The sequence below is a fragment of the Microtus pennsylvanicus genome, chromosome 17 (assembly GCF_037038515.1).
Source record: "Microtus pennsylvanicus isolate mMicPen1 chromosome 17, mMicPen1.hap1, whole genome shotgun sequence".
Classification (NCBI taxonomy): domain Eukaryota; kingdom Metazoa; phylum Chordata; class Mammalia; order Rodentia; family Cricetidae; genus Microtus; species Microtus pennsylvanicus.
The window spans coordinates 2,625,569-2,646,423 of record NC_134595.1 but is presented as its reverse complement, the minus strand read 5'-3'; the positions used below and the strand labels follow the sequence as shown (position 1 = coordinate 2,646,423).

The 20,855-nt window shown below is 40.2% G+C and overlaps 1 protein-coding gene and 1 pseudogene across 3 annotated transcripts in view; one reads left to right on the top strand and one right to left on the bottom strand.

Moving 5' to 3' along the window:
• The window catches only part of Pard3b (par-3 family cell polarity regulator beta), a 1,014,383-nt gene that overhangs the window by 788,001 nt on the left and 205,527 nt on the right, over positions 1 to 20,855 (bottom strand). The window lies entirely within an intron of this gene.
• Positions 2,845 to 3,979, top strand: LOC142836984 (adenosylhomocysteinase pseudogene; annotated as a pseudogene).

The window sequence follows — 20,855 nt, the reverse complement described above, 5'->3', positions numbered from 1 at the left end:
TTCTGGTGGTCAGACTGCTGGGGTGCAATTTTCTTCAAGTCTTAGACTATCTTTGCCCAAATCTCGATGAGGATACCTTCCTGTCTCTTTTAACAGGTATTTAATGCATATGTATTCCACTGAACAAGCACACCTAAGGAAATGAAAGTAGATATTCAATTAGCACAAGAGATTCTCACAATATGCCCATAATAAAAGATGGCTGCTAGTGGATTTGACAAGCAAATCAGTCATGAGTCATTATAGAAACAAATTTATTCATAAAACATGGATTACACATCCAACGTAGACCAGATACTATCTTGGAAGTTCAAAGATGATATTCATATTGCCATAAAGAGCTCAAGCTAGGAAATCAATACACAAACCACTTCAAAAGTGACATTCTCCCAAGACACAGGCTAGGATAGGATGGGGAGGATATTTACCTAAAGTCAGTGGGAAGGGGAGAGAGATCTGAGAACACTACTTTCTATATACTTACAGCTATTTGTAAAATTGGTGTTTGGCATCCTCCCCAAACATGTTTTTCTTTAATAGTAACTGGCAATCTAAAACTGTATTTTCAATTTAAAAGTGGTGAGGCAGGGCTAAAGAGTTGGCTCAGTGGTTGAGAGCATCTGTTGCTCTTGGAGACAGCTTAGGTTTGGGTCTCGGCAACCACATGGCAACTCACAACTACAGGTAACTCCAGTTCCCTCTTCTGACCTCCACGTATATGAAGCACATGTTCAGTGTATATACATACATGTAGGCACACATTAATAAAATAAGATTAACAACTTTTTTTAGGTACTAGCACCAGTTAAAAATGTATTGCTGGTCCAAAATCCTAATGTCTGAATTTGAACTATCTCTATACACACATACATACAAACAACAACAACAACAAAACCCCAAACAGCAAACTCTTTCAATCCCATCTTCAAGGGAAAGTAAGCTCTCCTCCTTATGGTATCTTGCTATCATTTATATACTCTAAAAATTTTTATTTATGGAGAGGCTGTCATCAAGTGTAACTAGATGAAAACCTAGGAGGAAGGATGTTGCAAGTTGTCTTCCTGAACTGCCACTTCTAATAGTGATTGTGCTGAGAGTGTACATTTCACAAATATATTTTCACATTGGCATGGAGCTGCACCTCCCTTCAATGTCTGTGCATCAGAATATGATACCATTTCTAGAGGAAATTCTAATATACAGTAAACTGACAAAAACCGGTGTTCTCTAAGAAGCAAGAAGAAAGGATACAAAGTGAAATATAATAATACGTACTTTCCTGGCTGAATTGCCTCATCAACCAGAGGCAGCAAGTCAAATAGCCCCTGGAGAAGTAGTGCCTAAGGATGAGGAATGATCATATTCTGGGTGGGGAAGCCTTGTTCCTAAATCTATCATAATACAGACTCAGAAATATGTGCTCAGTAACTCCAAGGGTGCCATAAAAATGAGTTTCCCCTTTCAAACTTGGTGAAATGGTGCAAAAGGCTATGTTAACAAGCAAGAAGCCTGAGTATTTTTAGCTGCTCTCAACTCTAAAGAGATAAGGCACTAACATCACATGAGCTCAGAGAGCTGAGCCTCTCTATGTCACAATCATCTTAGAGTGCATGCCTGGCAAATGGTTTTTAGTTTTATTGATATTTTGCCTTTATTGCTCTGAGGATGGGAGCACAGTGCTGTCACTGTAGTTTCCCCAATATCTGATGCTCTGAGTGATATTATGATTAATATTGCTTCTCATCACACTGGTGGGACTGCCACGTACCATCTCTAAAATAGCTCTTGTTTTAGTTGTGGAGTTTTGCTATCTGCTTGCAGAAGAAAATCAATCAACGTGCATTATTTTTTAAGTTTACAAAGGCCATATTTGTCGTGCCGTCATAAAGAGTACAGAAGGATACTGGCAAGAGGAAATGAATAGGATAAAAACTTATTGGCCAGACTAAGCTCTGATGACCTCCTTAGGTCCCCTGAAATGTGGCGATTCTTCAACTGCTTACCTCATTGCCATCCAAGAAGATGGCAGTAAATCCAGGCCACTATCTAGAAGCAGAAGTGCAAACAGGTCACAGAATCTCAGGGATCCAGTAAGTCACAAAAGGACCAAAAGCAAACAAAAAGTGGCAAATTCAAAGCTCCATAGCACAGAAGAGTCATGCTTTGTTTGACTGGGACACATTTTATAGAAAAAAAATAGAATTCAACAAAGGATCTCACAGACTAGACAAGAATAGGAAATTGGGCCTTAGAAAAAGATGTCCCTTAATTTCTTGTAGGTAAAATTCCCTTAGAATTAGGCAAGAGACTGACATCAATTTTTATACCTTTCCATATATGCCCTAAACTAAAAAGTAGTAATAATTTTTTTTTGGGGGGTGGGGATTCTGCACACCTATACATTGTGATGGGTTGATATCACCCGATAAAATTTCTAGATATCAGCTCAACAATTGAAATGGTTCATAAAGAAAGGGGGTAAAAATAAATAGAGCCTAATAATTTATTCAACATAGACATATGCATATTTATTAAGCTTGATGCATGCCAGGCCTTGAGCTATTACTTAGAATGAAGTAACTGATAAAAAGTACTCTGCTGTTCTGCTGAAATCAGTAGGAATAACTCTTCATAATAATAAGAGACTGAGAAGTGCAAATGTTTTTGTAGATTTAATATAGTATTGCAAGGGCATCCCTCTAACTTTAATGTATAAGTTATAGATAAACTACAAGGGAGGTGTGACTTCCAACAGGTACTATGATAAAGAATAGAGTTAGACCTGCCCCATACCGTCCGATCACCTTCACTGAGTTCCTCAGTCCTAGTGGAAGTGCCGCCAGCATGTCTAATAAACTGCCCTACAGAGTCACAAACATTGGATTAGCTGCCTGGGGACAAAGGGCCCTGGACATAGCTGAGAATGAGATGACAGTCTTGATGCAAATGCAGGAGATGGTCCAACCCACTGAACGGTTCCTGCATTGCTGGCTGCCTGCCCATCGCTGTGGAGAGTGCTGTCCTCATCAAGACTGTTGTGGCCCTGGGTGCTGAGGTGCAGCGGTCCGGCCGCAACATCTTCTCCACTCAGAACCATGAAGCAGCTGCCATTGCCAAGGCCAGCATTCCAGTGTCTATCTGAAAGGGTGGTGCACGGAGCAGACATGGCCCCCTCAATATGATTCTGGATGATGGTGGTGACCTAACAAACCTTATCCACACAAAATACCCACAGCTTCTATCAGGCATCTGAGGCATCATCTGGGGCCCACAACCTCTGCAATGGGCCAATGGAATACTGAAGGTGTCTGCCATCAATGTCAATGATTCTGTCACGAAGAGCAAGTTTGACAACTTCTATGGCTCCTGGAAGTCCCTCAGAGAGGGCATCAAATGGGCCAGGGATATGATGATTGCCCTGAGGGGTTTTGTGGCCCGAGTCATCATCACCAATATTGACCCCATCAATGCACTGCAAGCTGCTATGGGGGGCTATGAGGTGATCAGCATGGATGAGTCCTGTAAGAAGGACAACATCTTTATCACCAGCACAGGCTGTGTTGACATCATCCTTGGCCGGCACTTTGAGCAGATGAAGGATGATGCCATTGTGTTTAACATTGGACACTTGGCTATGGAGATTGATGTGAAGTGCCTCAATAAGAATGCTATGGAGAAGGTGAACATCAAGCCCCTGATGGACTTCTATTGGCTGAAGAATGGGTGCTAAATCATCCTGCTGGCTGAAGGCCAACTGGTCAACCTGGGTTGTGTCCTGGGCCATGAGCAACTCATTCACAAACCAGGTGATGGCACAGATTTAGCTGTGGACTCACTTAGATAAATACCCGGTTGGGATGAGGCAGTGGCCCACTTGGGTAAGCTGAATGTGAATCTGACCAAGCTGACTGAGAAGCAGGCCCAGTATCTGGACATGCCCATTAATGGTCCCTTCAAGCCTGATCACTACTGCTACTAAGAGCCATGACTGCCCTTCACCTTCCAGCTGCCATCCTTGTTCCACACCTTACCTCTCTTTCCCAAGAGCACATGTCCCCAACATTTCAGTTGTTTCCCTAGTGTTTGTCCCACTGGGGCTGGTTAATCTGTCTTTGGCCTCTTTTGTGTCTTTCATACTGTTCCAGGTGTGATGAGGGGAATTGAGAGTCTCCAGTCAAGGGCCATCCAAAGGGGACATGAGCTCTGGGATCTTGGAAGCCCTGAGGCAGGATGTAGTTAGTGGTGGTGACAAGCCTTTACCATCCAGACCTCACTTGGTCTTCAGATCCGTGTGTTTGGTTTCTCAGCCCAGGACCGGAGAAGGAGCTCTACCATAAAGCTGGAAAAACTGGAGCTGGAAGGTTCCTCGGAGCTTGGCTTATCTACCATTGGGCCGTCTCTTTAAATCTCAGAATACTAGGTTGGTACTTTGATCCCATTTCTTAGGGGTTAGAAGAGATTATGAGATAACTAATCAAGAAAGAACAGGTGACAGCAAGATAGAAGGGGCCAGAAGAAATAAATAGGCTAAGGTCTGTCACTATTTTGTAACGGATGGTTCCTATCACAAGCCTGGGTCACAAAGAAATTAATTTGGTTTATAGTGTTTAGAATGTTAACAAAGGAAAGTGGATTAAATAAAATCTGTTTCAAAAAAAAAAAACATAGGTAAGACAGCCTGACCCATCCAAGAAACTCCTGCCATTAAATTCCAATCTACAGAAATCCAGTATCCAGTGTTCAAGGAAGTGGCTATTGAAAACCAGAGATAAGGAGGGAGAAGATTGATTGTATGCATTCATATAATTCTTGGAGGCGAAAGCAGGCAGAATAGTTTCAAGGATGATAAAAAGTTACATCTGGTAAGAAGCCATCACAAATTAATGGAAAGCGATCAGTAAAGCCTAATTATACTTTTAGAAACACACTGTCCCTTGGTATAAACAGCAGGCAAGCCTGCTCATACTGTCAGAGTCTTCAGAGAATGTTGTATCCTTGGATTTGATCTGAGACCCAATCCATGAAGAATCAACATTGGTACTTGACTTTTTTTGGTTGTTATAATTAAAGAATTTGTTGCCATAAGGATGAAAGTTATATTTATCAAGTAAGCTCTGTAGAATGACTCAGTTTTGTGCTCACAGGGCCCTTGACCCAAGTCCTAAAAAACATAAGCTTCCAGTCAAAGAGCACATGAAGCACAAATGCCCAGGAGCCTCCATCGCTGCCTGGCACAGTCAAAATAACCTGAGCTATCTCGTGCTTGTTCATGGATAGTGGATGACAGAAAAGTTGTCATCAAAATCATCATACCAGCATAAAATTGAGTTGGACACAAGACTCACATTTGTAAAACAATTGCTAAGTAAAGTTTAGCATGAAAAGTTCTAAGTACACTACTTCTCTTTCAAGCCAAAACAGTTAGTTAGTAAGACTACTTCTCTTTTAAGGCAGAACAGCTAGTTAGCAGGGTTACTACTCTTACAAGACAGAATAGCTATTTAGTAGGATTACTATTCTTACGAGGCAGAACACCTAGTTAGTAGGATTACTACTCTTACAAGGCAGAACAGCTAGTTACTAGGTGAGAATATGGACTCCGAAGTCAAGCAGACAGTATCTGTGATTCAGGATAAATATTCTTGCTTGAAGTCTAGTTTGCAATCGTAACAGACTGAAAGTGTTTGCCAGGCACAGCACAGTAGGTGATAAGGCTCAACTGTGTTATCCCTAAGATCCAGTGGTATCTGGAGGCATAGCAATAGAGAATTAAGGTTGGGTGACATCATAGCAGTGGAATCCAATGGCTATGGGGCTGATGCCTTCAGAAGAAAAGGCTGAGTCAGTGAAGATCAGATCCTTTCTGTATCACACAGGGAAGAGGCCACAGAGGCCACAGTAAAAAGAATTCGATCTGAAAGCCATGGAAAGAAGACTTACAGAAATACAACCTGACTAATATGAGCTAGCAGCCACTCCAGGTACTCTCCACGCAGGCTGGTTTTTATCTTTCTATATGTTTCAAGCATGATGTCGCCCTCAATGACTCCTTTGTACAAAGAGCTCAGTGAAGCCAGCAAGAAGCTTATCAAGCTGCTAAATCAGTTCAGACTATTCCAGGGACATCAGCTAGGCATGAACAATGAAGCCTGTGGGACAGGAACTATCCTACTGGACTAAAGGAAAACGCTACAATAGGTAAGTGACACAGGAATCTTCAAGGGCAAGCACTCTTTGAAAGTGAAAAAGAGTCATGAATCTAGAGAAGCCAGGCTGCTTTGTCATATGAAGTGGAAATAACCAGAAACCAATAGTGTAAAAGAAAAATTAAAACACTACTAGAAAATACAAAACAAAATAAATAATGCATTGCTTAATTGCCTGACATAGGCGGAAAAAATACATTTAAAAATATTACCAATAGCTTTAGTTACACGGAATTTCATTTTCAAATGACTAATTTAAAATATTTTACAAGCTGATGATTGATGTAACTTTGTCAAGCAGATAAACAACCAGGAGTGTCTTAATATAGATTTCGCAAACAATATCTTAAGTGATTTACTAATATGAGAAAACCTTCTCTCATGCATATGCAGTGAAGGCAGTTATTCCCGAGACAAAGAGGAAGGCACAGCTGTAACACGACAGAAAGCCAGAAGACCCTTAGATAATTAGGCTGCTCAACATCCCAGCGTAACAGAGCCAGTGACATTACATTCTCCATACTAGAGTCTAACACCTCTGAGTTCACAGGATTTGTGACTTCAGTTGTTTTAGGAAGAGATTTAATTTTCATTATTTAACATCAAGCAAACTTTCAACAGCATTATTAGCCTGCAAACTCATAGTCCTAGAAAAGAATAAATATTAAGAGAGAGTCTGAATATAAAACTGCAAAAGCCATTAACACACAGTGAAAGATTCTATGTGGCATAATACATAATGTAACATATTAGCAACCAAAACAGTGTACTGAGCGCCTTGCTTGACCAACAAATAGATTAAAACAGAGAACATATGAGACTTGAGTTAGTTACACCAATTGAACTAACTTATTGGACTTCATCAAGGATATGGTCAGAAACTTTAAAAGCATCTGTTCTTCATACTCAGAAATCATTAATTACTGGAGCTACTTGTATTTAAGTCAAAAGGAAGTTAGAATTTCCCTTTAAGTAAAAGATCATCAAAGACAAGTGATCATTTCCATTGTTTTATATTGACCAGGCTTACAACTGAGTGCCTATGGCTAAATCCTTCACCCCTCGACAGGGAACGCAAATGACAACACGAAACTGACTTTATTCTATGACACAGCCAAATGTGGAGATAAATTTACCTAAAGAATTAACCTTGTATATTATTAATGAGAACACAACAAATTAAGTATAAATGTTCACAATACTATATTATTGTAGTAAGTTTAAATACATATAAATTGAAGCTTAAGTTTATATTTTGCATTATGCTAATTCTGTTTAAAGTGTTTGTCCTGTACATTTGGTTTAATGCCATTCAATCTACTACAATAAATTTATAAGAATCTGGCATTGAACTAGAACGCAGACTCATATTCTAGCCACTATATTTTACTTCAAAGAAAATAAATACAGATGAAAGATCCATTTGGGTTGTGATCTATAAATAAGCTACTCACATGTAACAGAAAAAAATCACTATAATTTGATATCACTAACATCACCTCTGCCAATGACTGTGGAAAGCTCACTTGAAGTACAGCCTCCTCCGAAAGGGAGTCACCTGCTCTCTGAGAGATGCAGGATAAGAAGCACGGATGAAAACGCATCCAGTTTCCATTTCCACATTGATGGGCACCATCATTCTGGCTGCAGTCCTGGCAGAGCTCCACTTTAAAAAGGTCCAGTGAGGGGGCTGGAGAGATGGCTCAGTGGTTAAGAGCATTGCCTGCTCTTCCAAAGGTCCTGAGTTCAATTCCCAGCAACCACATGGTGGCTCACAACCATCTGTAATGGGGTCGGGTGCCCTCTTCTGGCCTGTGGGCATACACACAGACAGAACACTGTATACATAATAAATAAATAAATAAATATTTAAAAAAAAGGTCCAGTGAAAGAGCATCCCTACTGGCTCAGACGCATGACTCCGAGCAGCAAGAAGAGGAAGCTTTCCTTCTGCTAGCTTCTTGGTCAAGCCATGCTCCAAGAATCCACCAGTGACCCTTTGCATTGTCAACACTTTCTGCATGTGTACACCAATAAGCAGAAGCCCGAAACTCTGTTGTTTTGCATCCAGACAGGCAACTATCCCACACTCAGAAACCACTGTGCCAATTGAATTACTAGGAGTTTGCCCAGGCTTGTGTTAGCAGAGGGAGTAAGTTTGGGGGAGAGCTCTATAATATACGGGGCTCTTTCCAGGAGCAGTGAGAAATATTTTACAGAACACATTTATGTTATTTATAAATTATTTAGAACACATTTTTACTATACATAAATTATTTAAAAAACTTAGTTTTGTGTAAGTTTTCCATTCTTTCTAGATGATAACCATTTATTTGCCCATAACTATCAAAGACTATAATGCTTCAAAAATAAAACTGTATAATATTTTTATATCTAGTGCTGCTAAGGTTTCTATAGTTACCCAAGAAAGGGTCATGAGCGGCTGAAATATACACACTCCTGTCTGATAATTAGCCGCATCACGATAGACTGACAACACTTAATGATTAATTAGGCAAAGGACTCAAATCCTTAGCAGGAGGTAAGAGCACAGGATTCATAATGCAGTGAACACCTCCCAGAGAGACACAGAATACAATGAGAGCTAAATTTTAAAATGCAGGTTTGCAAATTCGGTATTAGTAATATAAATGTCTCCTTAGGGGTCTCACAGTGGAGAAAATGAGGAATTCTTAGCTTGTCAAATACAGCCACACAATCAAAATGAAGCCTCTGCTAAATAGCTCAAGCAGATTCTTTCAATGCTGCTTTTTGTATAAAATTTACATCTTCCCCTCTTTCCGTTGGGGAAATAGGGCTAAGAGATGGCTAAGTCATCTATACCTTAACCTGGACTTTGTTTTTAAAGTTGTACAGTTCACACGGTCCTTTTCATACTTCCCATCATCTGATCTCAGTAGACAAGTAAACAGAGCCAAGGTTACACCTCTAGGTCAGCCTGGCCCGAAACATGACCATGGTATCACACATTAGCCACTTGGCCCCAGGGTTATTGTGAAGTGTCATGGTTACTTACCATGACAATTGGTAGGAGATAGAAAAGGCAAAGAATCCTGGGCACGTTGAATCCCCCACATCTTTTGAGCTTCAGAAATTGCATGTCACACCATCAGAATGGTGTCATGTTTGACTACATTATTTTGTAGTTAAGAAAAACATCAACTAAAACATGTTTTCTATGAACTGCCTCCTAATATGTTTATATCTATAGACTAGTGAAGCTCTAACCTTAGTCAGAGAAGTTTTTTATGGAGGGCGATGGTTAGTGCAGAGACTTAAAACTGGTCAGTGTACTGAGAATAAGTGACGGCTCACTCCTCAAACCCAAATGACAGATGTCACCACCCCCACCAAGGCTCAAGGCCCAGTGTGGAAGTAAGGTTGGAAAGGATGGGAAGGGCTGTGCGCAGTGCTGATGTATGGATATGTCATGGCTCTTGCAACCATGAACATCCTAGACCAGTGGCTGCCTACGAAGATCTACATCAAGAAAGGAGTAGAAGGGGACATAGTTGAAAATAAGTGTGTTTTTGGGATTAGGGCAGAAGAGGATTGCGTAACAAGGGTGACTATGATCACAATGCATCGCATTCATGCAATAAACTGACAAAATAAATTAATAACTGCACTTAATATAAAACAAAAAACATGAACAATTCACATTTATCTTTCAGTATACATTCTATTTTTCTGTTCTATCTTTAATAAACAAAATATGAAAAATAGAAAGAGTATAAAAATAAATGTGTATAAAACATATATAAAAAAGAAAACAATCAACAGGGTCCACTGCAGCGTGAGCAGAGGGGAGGAAGTCATGCCTCTCCAGGACACTTGTTTCATTAGGAGACAGAAGGAACTAGCTAAAAGGAGTCACTAGGTACCCACGAACACCATAGGACACACCAGTACTGTTTAAGCTTGCACTTATTCAATCTGAATTTATTGATTTAATGATTGATTTAGAGGGGAAATGATAAAAATGGAGGGCTTCAATTAGGGGGAGAAGGGAGAATAAATGCCAATGCAGGAGGGTAAAGGGTAAAATAACAACAAAGATATCTAAAAGAACTATGAGGAATCATACTATTAATTATCTAGCTATAAATACGTATAACAAATACATGTAAGTCAGTATATGTTGTTTAAATGAAATTTTCTCACCTGGGTTAATAATGCTCCCCTAGAAGTAACATAACAAAAGCATCAACACCAGGCATTGGAAGCCCTCATTTTATTTATTGGTCAGGGTTGTCGATGTGACTTCCAAAATTTATAGACTATTGTTATTTCCCTCAAGATAGAAGGTAAGTTCCTATTGCTAAAGGCACCATGCACTTCAACTATAGGACCCAGAGGCCTTGAGATGAATCTGACCCAATGTCTCCTCGCTGAGGATGAACTTTCACATACCAGAAGTGCCGTGCAAAATTTCAAGGCAGGGAAACAGCCAGTAGTCTTCTCCAGCTATGATGTCTATGACCCACAATGGCCAGCATCGCATGATAAACCCAAGGCCGCAATAGTGGCACACACAGCATGGAGGTAATTTACAGCGTTCTAATTGGACTCAAGACCTTTTCAACAAGGAGAAAACCATGTCAGGTCCTAGAAAAGTAGTCAACTACCAAAGCCTGTGAAGTCATGAAATTTGGCAGAGAACCTACAACTGCCATTTTACTCCCTCGCATACCCTAACCACACTCTAAACATTCATCCTTATACCACAGGTAAATGTCATTCTCAGTCATTTTGAAGGAAAATTATCTTTGAAACAGACATCTACCATTACATAACACTTCAACCAATCAAAATGTAGAATTGTGGAGCCCAGTCCCTAGAACACAGCTCCTGCATCTAAAGCTCAGGAATTACTGCAGAAGAGGGGCAGAAAAGTTGTAAGAGCCAGAGCACAGGGCAGTTTTATGCACGGTTGTGTCATCTGGAAATGCAGGGACATCAGCAGGGTCGCCTAAACATGGACTGAACAAACAGACATGCTAATGTGGAAAAGACTGTTCCTGAGACCTCAGGCCTAGACAAAGAACTCAGTGGGGGAAATGGTCTTTTCCTGGGAAGAGCACACCTTTGTTATCCGATATGAAATGGTCGTCTCTGCTTATACAAGAAACATTACGCTGACTGAGCAGGTTGTATTCTCTCTATCCATCTCTCTGTGTCACTCTGTGTCTCTGTCTCTCTCTCTCTCTTACACACACACATACACACACACACACACACATATATATATATATAAATAATTAAAGAAAAGGAGACCACAAATTTGAAAGAGAAAGAGGGGATGGTACATGGGAGGTACTAGAAAAGTAGGAAATTATTTAATTATGATCCCAAAATAAACAAAAATCATAAATCATGGAAAATTTCTTATCAGACTGGGAGGAGATAATTGTAATGTATCAGTCACACATCATCAATGATTTAGCAATTTAAAAAGAAATGATAGTTGTTTATGGTCTTATAGAAACATTTTTTAAAAAATCAATTTTGTAATGGAGGAAAGAGGCAGAAGAAAGGTGCACGTCTGTTCAGAGGTTGTCAAGAAAGGCGACACTAAGAGAAGGCATCGGCTCCATAATGAGGGCAGGTTAAACATCTTCACCAAGAAGAAGGCATATTAAAAATGTATACTTGGTGAAACAGTTGGACTCCCTGCTATGAAGACAGAATGTCTGCAGTCAATTGATCACAAAGCAAAGAGTTCTGAAATGAGGAAAATAAGGTTGCTGGGGCCCAATGTAGAAAGTTTTGTAGGGTATGGTTTGTATTTTGTTTGAGTATGGAAACACATATAGTAATCCCAGTGTATGGGAGGCAGATCAGGGAGTGCCACTGTGGGTTCAAAACCAATCTTGGTGATAAGTTCCAGGACAACCTAGACTGTATAGTTAGATCTTGTCTTTGAAAACAGATTTGTTCTTTACATAAAAAGCAAGATATGGCCACACCCAAAAGTCATGGAGTATCACCCAACTGATTAAACGAGAAAAGATGGAAAGGGAATGGCAGGCACATGACAACCGGTAAGTAGATTCTTCAGCAGTCAAGGCTGGAGGCAGCTTAGAGTACAGCAATGTCCTGCTGTCACTAATAAGAGTCTATATTTCAGAATAAGAGTGTTTGGCCATGAGATGAGAATGGATGAGAAGAGAAGACACTGTGGTGAGTTTCTCTCTTCTGGGATCACAGACTCAATCCTAATGGAGACATCAGATCCACCTATCATCATCATATCTACTTTCCACCACTAACCCGCACCTCAAGTTTTGTTCTAGCTTCCATGGCACCTGTGCTCGTTGCTGTACATGTCTGTGCCCGTTCTCAACGCCGTCTCATTTGTGGTGCTCCTTTGTGTAACCACAGAAATAGTGGTCATTTAAACAGTTATTTAAAATGTTCGGTGGCTCCCAGTGATCAACAGACTCTTATTACCATTTACTAACATCAAACTCAGCAAGAATTAGTTTGCAAAGCACTTCAGTAAAAACCACAGAAAGTGAATGAGAGCAGGAAAATGATCTCAAGGATGTAGAAACAGATGTGTTTTAGCCTTCATTTAAATCCCTAAAAGCCTTTGTATCTCTTTCCATTCATTTCCCCCTTGCCTACTCTCACCAGCACTCAGAACAGAGCCTATGACAGTGAATTTGCCTATGATGAGGCCCCAGTACCAGTAAGGGGGACCACACGTTAAGTGTTTATTCGAATTCTGGCTCCGAAGAATAAAAACTGAGTGATTATCATTCTTGTAAATGTTTTCTAAGGAATTAAGCTTGGTCATTTGTGGGTAAACTGTTAACACTTTGTGCAATTCGTTCAGAGTTGGTGTTCAGTAGTTTGAAGTCTTTGTCTACATAAATTTCAAAATTGCTTTCTCAACAACAGGCACAAACACTTCATTAGTTTTAGCTACCATCTCTGTTGGTGAGGGCTTGCCATGCAAAATTCAATAGTGATTCTTTGACTTCCTTCTCCAGTTCACAGGGTTGGTATTATCTTGCTATTTTTTTTTCACATTATGTCACTTGGAATTTACCTATTCACTACTCCAACTCCTGTTTGGAATCTTGGGATAAAAGCTACTCATAATTACATATTCCCATAACGTCCTCTCCTGAGCTAGGAAATCCACTCCCTGACAACACATACGCCTGATGGGGGTGTGAAAGAAGTTGTTACCATTGAACATGATCGCATACCGCAAATCTCTCAAACCCTCTGATACCACCTTTGGATCAACTTGAATTTCTACCTTTGTGTTCTGGAGCTTCAGCCATTCAACTCCAGGCAAGAAATAGCTAACTGCCCTCCCTAGTGCTTACTATAGGATTCTAGGCAAGTTTTAGTACACAAAAGGCAAAATTTTATGAGTATGCTCTGTGGGGTGCAGGAGAAAAGATTAGAAAGGGACATAAATATTACACACATGTCTGCTTCTGTGAAGTGGCTTCATGACTGTTTAAAAACTAGAGAGCATAATAAAATATCACAACTGCTAGCCAGGCTACCAGGAAACAATAAAGGCATCCCATCACTAATCATCTATCCTGAATCCACACAGGTAATATAAAGAGGAAACTATGCTATTACCTTACTTCTGAGGCCAGCAAGTCCATCCAGAATCTGCTTTTCAGTACATCACCTCCATATTGCAGACTGTAGTTGATTAAAGCCTGTCATCCTATGAACCTCTCTAGAAAGTCCTTCCACTTGCCACTACCAACCTAACCCAGTCACAAAGCTATCAGTGATCAGAACCAGTGACTGTTCTCTAGGGCATTGTTTCAACAAAATTTCTCAAGGGATTACTTCGTTCAATAATATTTCTTAAAGAGGAAGTCAAATGAGGACAGAATTTTTATTTCAGGAGATCATTGGACCACAGATGTGGTTACTGGCACATTCTAGCTGACCGATCTTCAGAAAGCCCAGAAACTCTGCTGCTACAAACAATGAATGAATAGTGAATCTCTAAGGAAGGCATTGAATGATTCCTTGTGCTCTCTCATCGGGCTTCTGAGAAACACGCTGTCATTACACCTCTCCTCAGAGAAGAATGTGCTAGCCAGGAAGATTTTATATAACAGAATTAGTCTTGCTAATTTAGCCATGTTGCTTATTTGATTTCTCTCCTCAGATGACAGGGAGTTAACAGAGCATACACATTGGAGGTATCTGCCAGAAACTGAAGCCCTGCGAAGTAACTAATAGAGAGAGCCAAGCAAGCAAAATTATCCATATCTAGGCTTTAAATGTAGTGAACAAAGAAGCTCGTGGGCCATAAGTGTCTCCAAGGAAATGCTTGCATTGTGCTGGGAAAATGAGTTCATCACCACGAGCCTCAGATAAATCACATATGTTTGCTTGGATTGAGACCCTGAGTTGAGACTTACACATTTGTACATTAAAATCCCGAGGACTTCCAAGAAGTTAATTAACCAAACACAACTTAATTAACCTTCCATTGTCACTTCCTCTACTCCCAAAATAAAGTTTTGAAGATTTTCTTGATAAAATATTCTGGGAATTAAAAATAGATAGTATTATGTTAAGTTCTATCCATCATATGAGCATTCAATTACTCTTATTATTGTCATCATTAGTATTAGCTATGTCCACGAGGCTCAGAATTTAATATATCAGACTTCATTAAAAAGTAGAATTCGATAAAGCTGTCTGAGTCTTGCACTTAGACTTCTGGTAGCCAGAAGGTGTTGTCTGTTCAGTACACCTCAGCTCTCGCAGTTCACACTGGAGCTTTTCTCAGTACACCTCAGCTCTCGCAGTTCACACTGGAGCTTTTCTCAGTACACCTCAGTTCTCGCAGTTCACACTGAAGCTCTGGGCAGTATACCACAGTTCTTGCAGTTCACACTGGAGCTCTGCTCAGTGCACCTCAGTTCTCACAGTTCACACTGGAGCTCTGATCAGTACACCTCAGTTCTTGCAGTTCACACTGCATCTCAGTGCACCTCAGTTCTCACATTTCCCACTCCATCTCAGTACACCTCAGTTCTCACAGTTCACACTGCATCTCAGTACACCTCAGTTCTCACAGTTCACACTGGAGCTCTGCTCAGTACACCTCAGTTCTCACAGTTCACACTGGAGCTCTGCTCAGTGCACCTCTGTTCTCACAGTTCACACTGGAGCTCTGCTCAGTACACCTCAGTTCTCACAGTTCACACTGCATCTCAGTACACCTCAGTTCTCACAGTTCACACTGCATCTCAGTACACCTCAGTTCTCACAGTTCACACTGCATCTCAGTACACCTCAGTTCTCACAGTTAACACTGGAGCTCTGCTCAGTACACCTCAGTTCTCACAGTTCACACTGCATCTCAGTACACCTCAGTTCTCACAGTTCACACTCCATCTCAGTACACCTCAGTTCTCACAGTTCACACTCCATCTCAGTACACCTCAGTTCTCACAGTTCACACTGCATCTCAGTACACCTCAGTTCTCACAGTTCACACTGCATCTCAGTACACCTCAGTTCTCACAGTTCACACTCCATCTCAGTACACCTCAGTTCTCACAGTTCACACTGCATCTCAGTACACCTCAGTTCTCACAGTTCACACTGCATCTCAGTACACCTCAGTTCTCACAGTTCACACTGCATCTCAGTACACCTCAGTTCTCACAGTTCACACTCCATCTCAGTACACCTCAGTTCTCACAGTTCACACTGCATCTCAGTACACCTCAGTTCTCACAGTTCACACTGCATCTCAGTACACCTCAGTTCTCACAGTTCACACTGCATCTCAGTACACCTCAGTTCTCACAGTTAACACTGGAGCTCTGCTCAGTACACCTCAGTTCTCACAGTTCACACTGCATCTCAGTACACCTCAGTTCTCACAGTTAACACTGGAGCTCTGCTCAGTACACCTCAGTTCTCACAGTTCACACTGCATCTCAGTACACCTCAGTTCTCACAGTTCACACTGCATCTCAGTACACCTCAGTTCTCACAGTTCACACTCCATCTCAGTACACCTCAGTTCTCACAGTTAACACTGCATCTCAGTACACCTCAGTTCTCACAGTTCACACTGCATCTCAGTACACCTCAGTTCTCACAGTTCACACTGCATCTCAGTACACCTCAGTTCTCACAGTTCACACTCCATCTCAGTACACCTCAGTTCTCACAGTTCACACTGCATCTCAGTACACCTCAGTTCTCACAGTTCACACTGCATCTCAGTACACCTCAGTTCTCACAGTTCACACTGCATCTCAGTACACCTCAGTTCTCACAGTTCACACTCCATCTCAGTACACCTCAGTTCTCACAGTTCACACTGGAGCTCTGCTCAGTATACTTCAGTTCTCACAGTTCACACTGGAGCTCTGTTCAGTACACCAAAGTTCTCACAGTTCACACTGGAGCTCTGATTAGTACACCTCAGTTCTCGCAGTTCACACTGAAGCTCTGCACAGTATACCACAGTTCTCACAGTTCACACTACATCTCAATACACCTCAGTTCTCACAGTTCCCACTGCATCTCAGTACACCTCAGTTCTCACAGTTCACACTGGAGCTCTGCTCAGTATACTTCAGTTCTCACAGTTCACACTGGAGCTCTACTCAGTACATCTCAGCTCTCACAGTTCACACTGGAGCTCTGCTTAGTACACCTCAGTTCTCGCAGTTCACACTGAAGCTCTGCACAGTATACCACAGTTCTCACAGTTCACACTACATCTCAATACACCTCAGTTCTCACAGTTCCCACTGCATCTCAGTACACCTCAGTTCTCACAGTTCACACTGGAGCTCTGCTCAGTACACCTCAGTTCTCACAGTTCACACTGGAGCTCTGCTCAGTATACTTCAGTTCTCACAGTTCACACTGGAGCTCTGCTCAGTACACCTCAGCTCTCACAGTTCACACTGGAGCTTGGTTCAGTACACCTCAGTTCTTGCAGTTCACACAGCAGCTCTTTCTTTAAATTGTGGTTTGTCAACTGTGTTACATTCATCAATAGATTTTTAAGAGTTCCAACTAAATTATCTCTAATAAATTAGGCACATTTGAGAATTTCTGAGTTTGGGGAGTTGAGAAATTTATGTGACACATATTTCTGTTGACAACATGAAAAGGAATTCTATGCTATGGGGATGTACTTTGTCAGGCTCAGTCTCTAGAGAGTGTTTGTTGAAATACTTATTAAATATTGTTGTGAACTTCAAGAGCTATTGATATTTGAAACTTCTAGAAATAAATATATGACTTCCATTGGAAAGATCCTTTAATTCCTGGTGTAAATTATGAAAGATTTATGCTGGAATAGAAACAAGGCAGGGTGTTTGTTGGGTAAGGAGAAAATTTTTAAATGTTCAGCATATGGAAATGGTATCATTTTCATAGTAGTACTTATGTGAAGATATTTTTAATATTTTACATGTTCTAAATCAAAGTGTATTTTTCTAAAAAGTGAAACTGAGAAAGAAGCAATTAAAAGGTGACTGCAAACTACTGAAGCGGGAGTGGAGGAGGACTCCGGAGAGACAGGATGGCCACGCTAGGGAGGGAGCGAAGCAACTTCGAAAGCACAACTAACTCTCCCTACTGCTCTGTTCCAATTACGTCTTAACATCTGTTAGAAAGTGTGATTTTAGGGGACTGGAGAGATGGCTCAGAGGTTGAGAGCACTGACTGTTCTTCCAGAGGTCCTGAGTTCAATTCCCAGCAACCACATGGTGGCTCACAACCACCTGTAATGAAATCTGGTGCCCTCTTCTGGCCTGCAGGGACATGTGTAGACAGAACACTGTAAATAAAATAAATAAATCTTTAAAAAAAATAAAAGAAAATCGGTTTTAGTAGAAATATTTATTTTATAAACAATTATATCAACCAATGTGTCACAAATGGGTACTGAGAATTCAGAGAAAATAATGTAAAGATGACAGCAGTGCTATTTCCATAAAGAAAGCAGAATTATATATGGGGTCGTGTGTGCTTGTCTGTGTATGTGTGCATGTGTGTGTCTGTGTGTGTAGAAGACATGATACAATATCAGTATAATATCAGGAAGAAAACATTCTTGAAAAATTAGATAGGCATTGTAGGCAACAGAGCCACTCTCACAACGTGCATCCAAGCAGAAGCCACAATTAAAGGTCCTCCCAGTACAAGAAAACAGAAGGATCTGTGTAGGGAAGCTCAAGCTCAAAGCTTGTGCTGGCTAGCACTGAAGCTAGCTAATACGGCTAGGGGACAAGAAGAAGAGCAATATTCAATACTAAAGCACACCCAGTGCCCCTGCCAGACCCAGAACTTTAGCCTAACTCTGAGGTGGAAATCATGAGTTCTGACCATGATGCTCTATGACTGAGTGGCCATTTTAAAAGGATGGACAACGTGCATGGAAAGGGAACAGAACTCAAACCAAAACTGGAAGGTTAGAAAACGCCATAGGCTACCGAAGAGAAGGTGCCGGGCTAGACTGCTGTAAGTAGTACAGGAAAATAAGAAATACTTCGTTTCTAGATACATTTCAACGTGGAGCAAAATAATTAATAAGAGCTTCTTTTTATAAGTTGCCATATACCTTTCTGATAAAGTTAGCATTTCAAAGTATTACTTTTAAATAATTTTTTGATAAATCTGACCCTATTGTTTATTCCAAAGTATCTCAGAGCAAAGTAAAGCAAGCATTAATGTATACACAAAAACTGAAATTTTCTTTTCATGAGGAACACAAGGAAGTGAAGAAAACTGAGAAGGAAGAGGTGATAGTTTTTCACAGATTATACATAAAGTTATAGTTTCTTCTAAATACCGTAACATCCTCTACTTAGCTAGCATACACTCATCTTTATTTGCAAGATATCTTAGAAATAGCTGCAACACATTTTATTTTTATGTAAATCATTCAAAATACAACAATATCCACTTGCTGTATTTCAATGGGAACAGTCATTATTTAACATTCATATCTTTTATAAAATTCAGTATTACTATAATGTGCAGAGACAGTGGAGTTTCTCTAATTTACATGTAACTCTTCTATTATTTATCCTAAATCTTATTTTCCTCTGCTTTCATGAAAATGTCTTGCCAACTATTCCCTTATGAAAAAATGAAATATAAAGTGTATTCTACTCCCTTTATATTAACCTTGATTGGCTGCTGAAAAGTTAAGCTGCCTGGAAGTAAAATATAATATAACCCTGTTAAAAAATCATAAGTCTTAAAAAGATACCAATAGTTAATTATATCTCACAATCTTAATATCTAAGATCAACTACAACTATGTTTGTCAATGAATATAATTTTTTCCAAATAAGAACTTTTCCGGCTTTTCTAGGCATAAGCAAATAACAGTAAATTGGTTACTGTGGTTACAAAGCTTGATCTACGGAATAAGCAAACCTTAACTCTTTCAGTACTCATTCCATTCAAGAAAGGTAAATTGCTAGCTGTAATCCATGCCTTAGAAGATGTTCTTCTACGAGTAAACATCTCATTGGGCAAAATTCAAAACTAAGTTATACATAATAATTATTCTTATAAGCATTAATGATCTCAGGACAATATAGAAATTGCTTGGTCTCTATATCAACTTGAACTTGTTAGAAAGTTGCCTCTACTAATTTGATTTGTTCTGTTGAAGACAAGGAAAAGTAATCATAAAGTGTCAGAAAGGAATGCTTGGAATTTCAAACCTTGAAAATGATCAGACTTGTAATATAGAAAAGGGGACTGCATGACATCCTTTTTCTTTCTCACATTCTTTTTTTGTAGTTTTTTTATTATTTTATTTATTTATTAAAGATTTCTGCCTCTTCCCCGCCACTGCCCCCATTTCCCTCCCCCTCCCCCATTCAAGCCCCCCTCCCTCGTCAGCCCAAAGAGCAATCAGGGTTCCCTGCCCTGTGGGAAGTCCAAGGACCGCCCACCTCCATCCAGGTCCAGTAAGGTGAGCATCCAAACTGCCTAGGCTCCCACAAAGCCAGTACGTGCAGTAGGATCAAAAACCCACTGCCATTGTTCTTGAGTTCTCAGTAGTCCTCACTGTCCGCTATGTTCAGCATTCTAAAATTGCATCTTACATCATAGCACATGCAACTATAGCAGCTAATAGACTTTAAGGTCCCCCAAAGGCAAACACATAAAGTGTTATAGTTCTTATACCCAGGCATGACTGACATAAAACTACAACAAAGTATAATCATAAAATCCATTGTTTGGAAAGGGTATGCTTTAAGACATCATTAAGAATGTTTCTTTAAATCAAATACAGAAAATATGAACGCCTTCCCAGAATATTATAATTAACATAAAGCATAGGACTATACAGTACAGCTCTGACTGCAGAGCTGGCAAACCACCTCTAGGCTTCTGAAAGTACCACACCTCATCAGCTGGGAAGCAGATGATTCACAGACGATACCCTGCTTCAGGCACATACTCATACAGAGACACTCTCCAACTGAGGCTCTCAAGACAAAAGAGGAAAAATGGAACCCATTTTGAAATGGAAGGGGTAAAAATCTATAAATGACTGTAATTACTTTAATAGCCATTGCAGCAAGGATCCTAACAAAGGCCTGGTTTCTTCATGCAGGCACACATGGC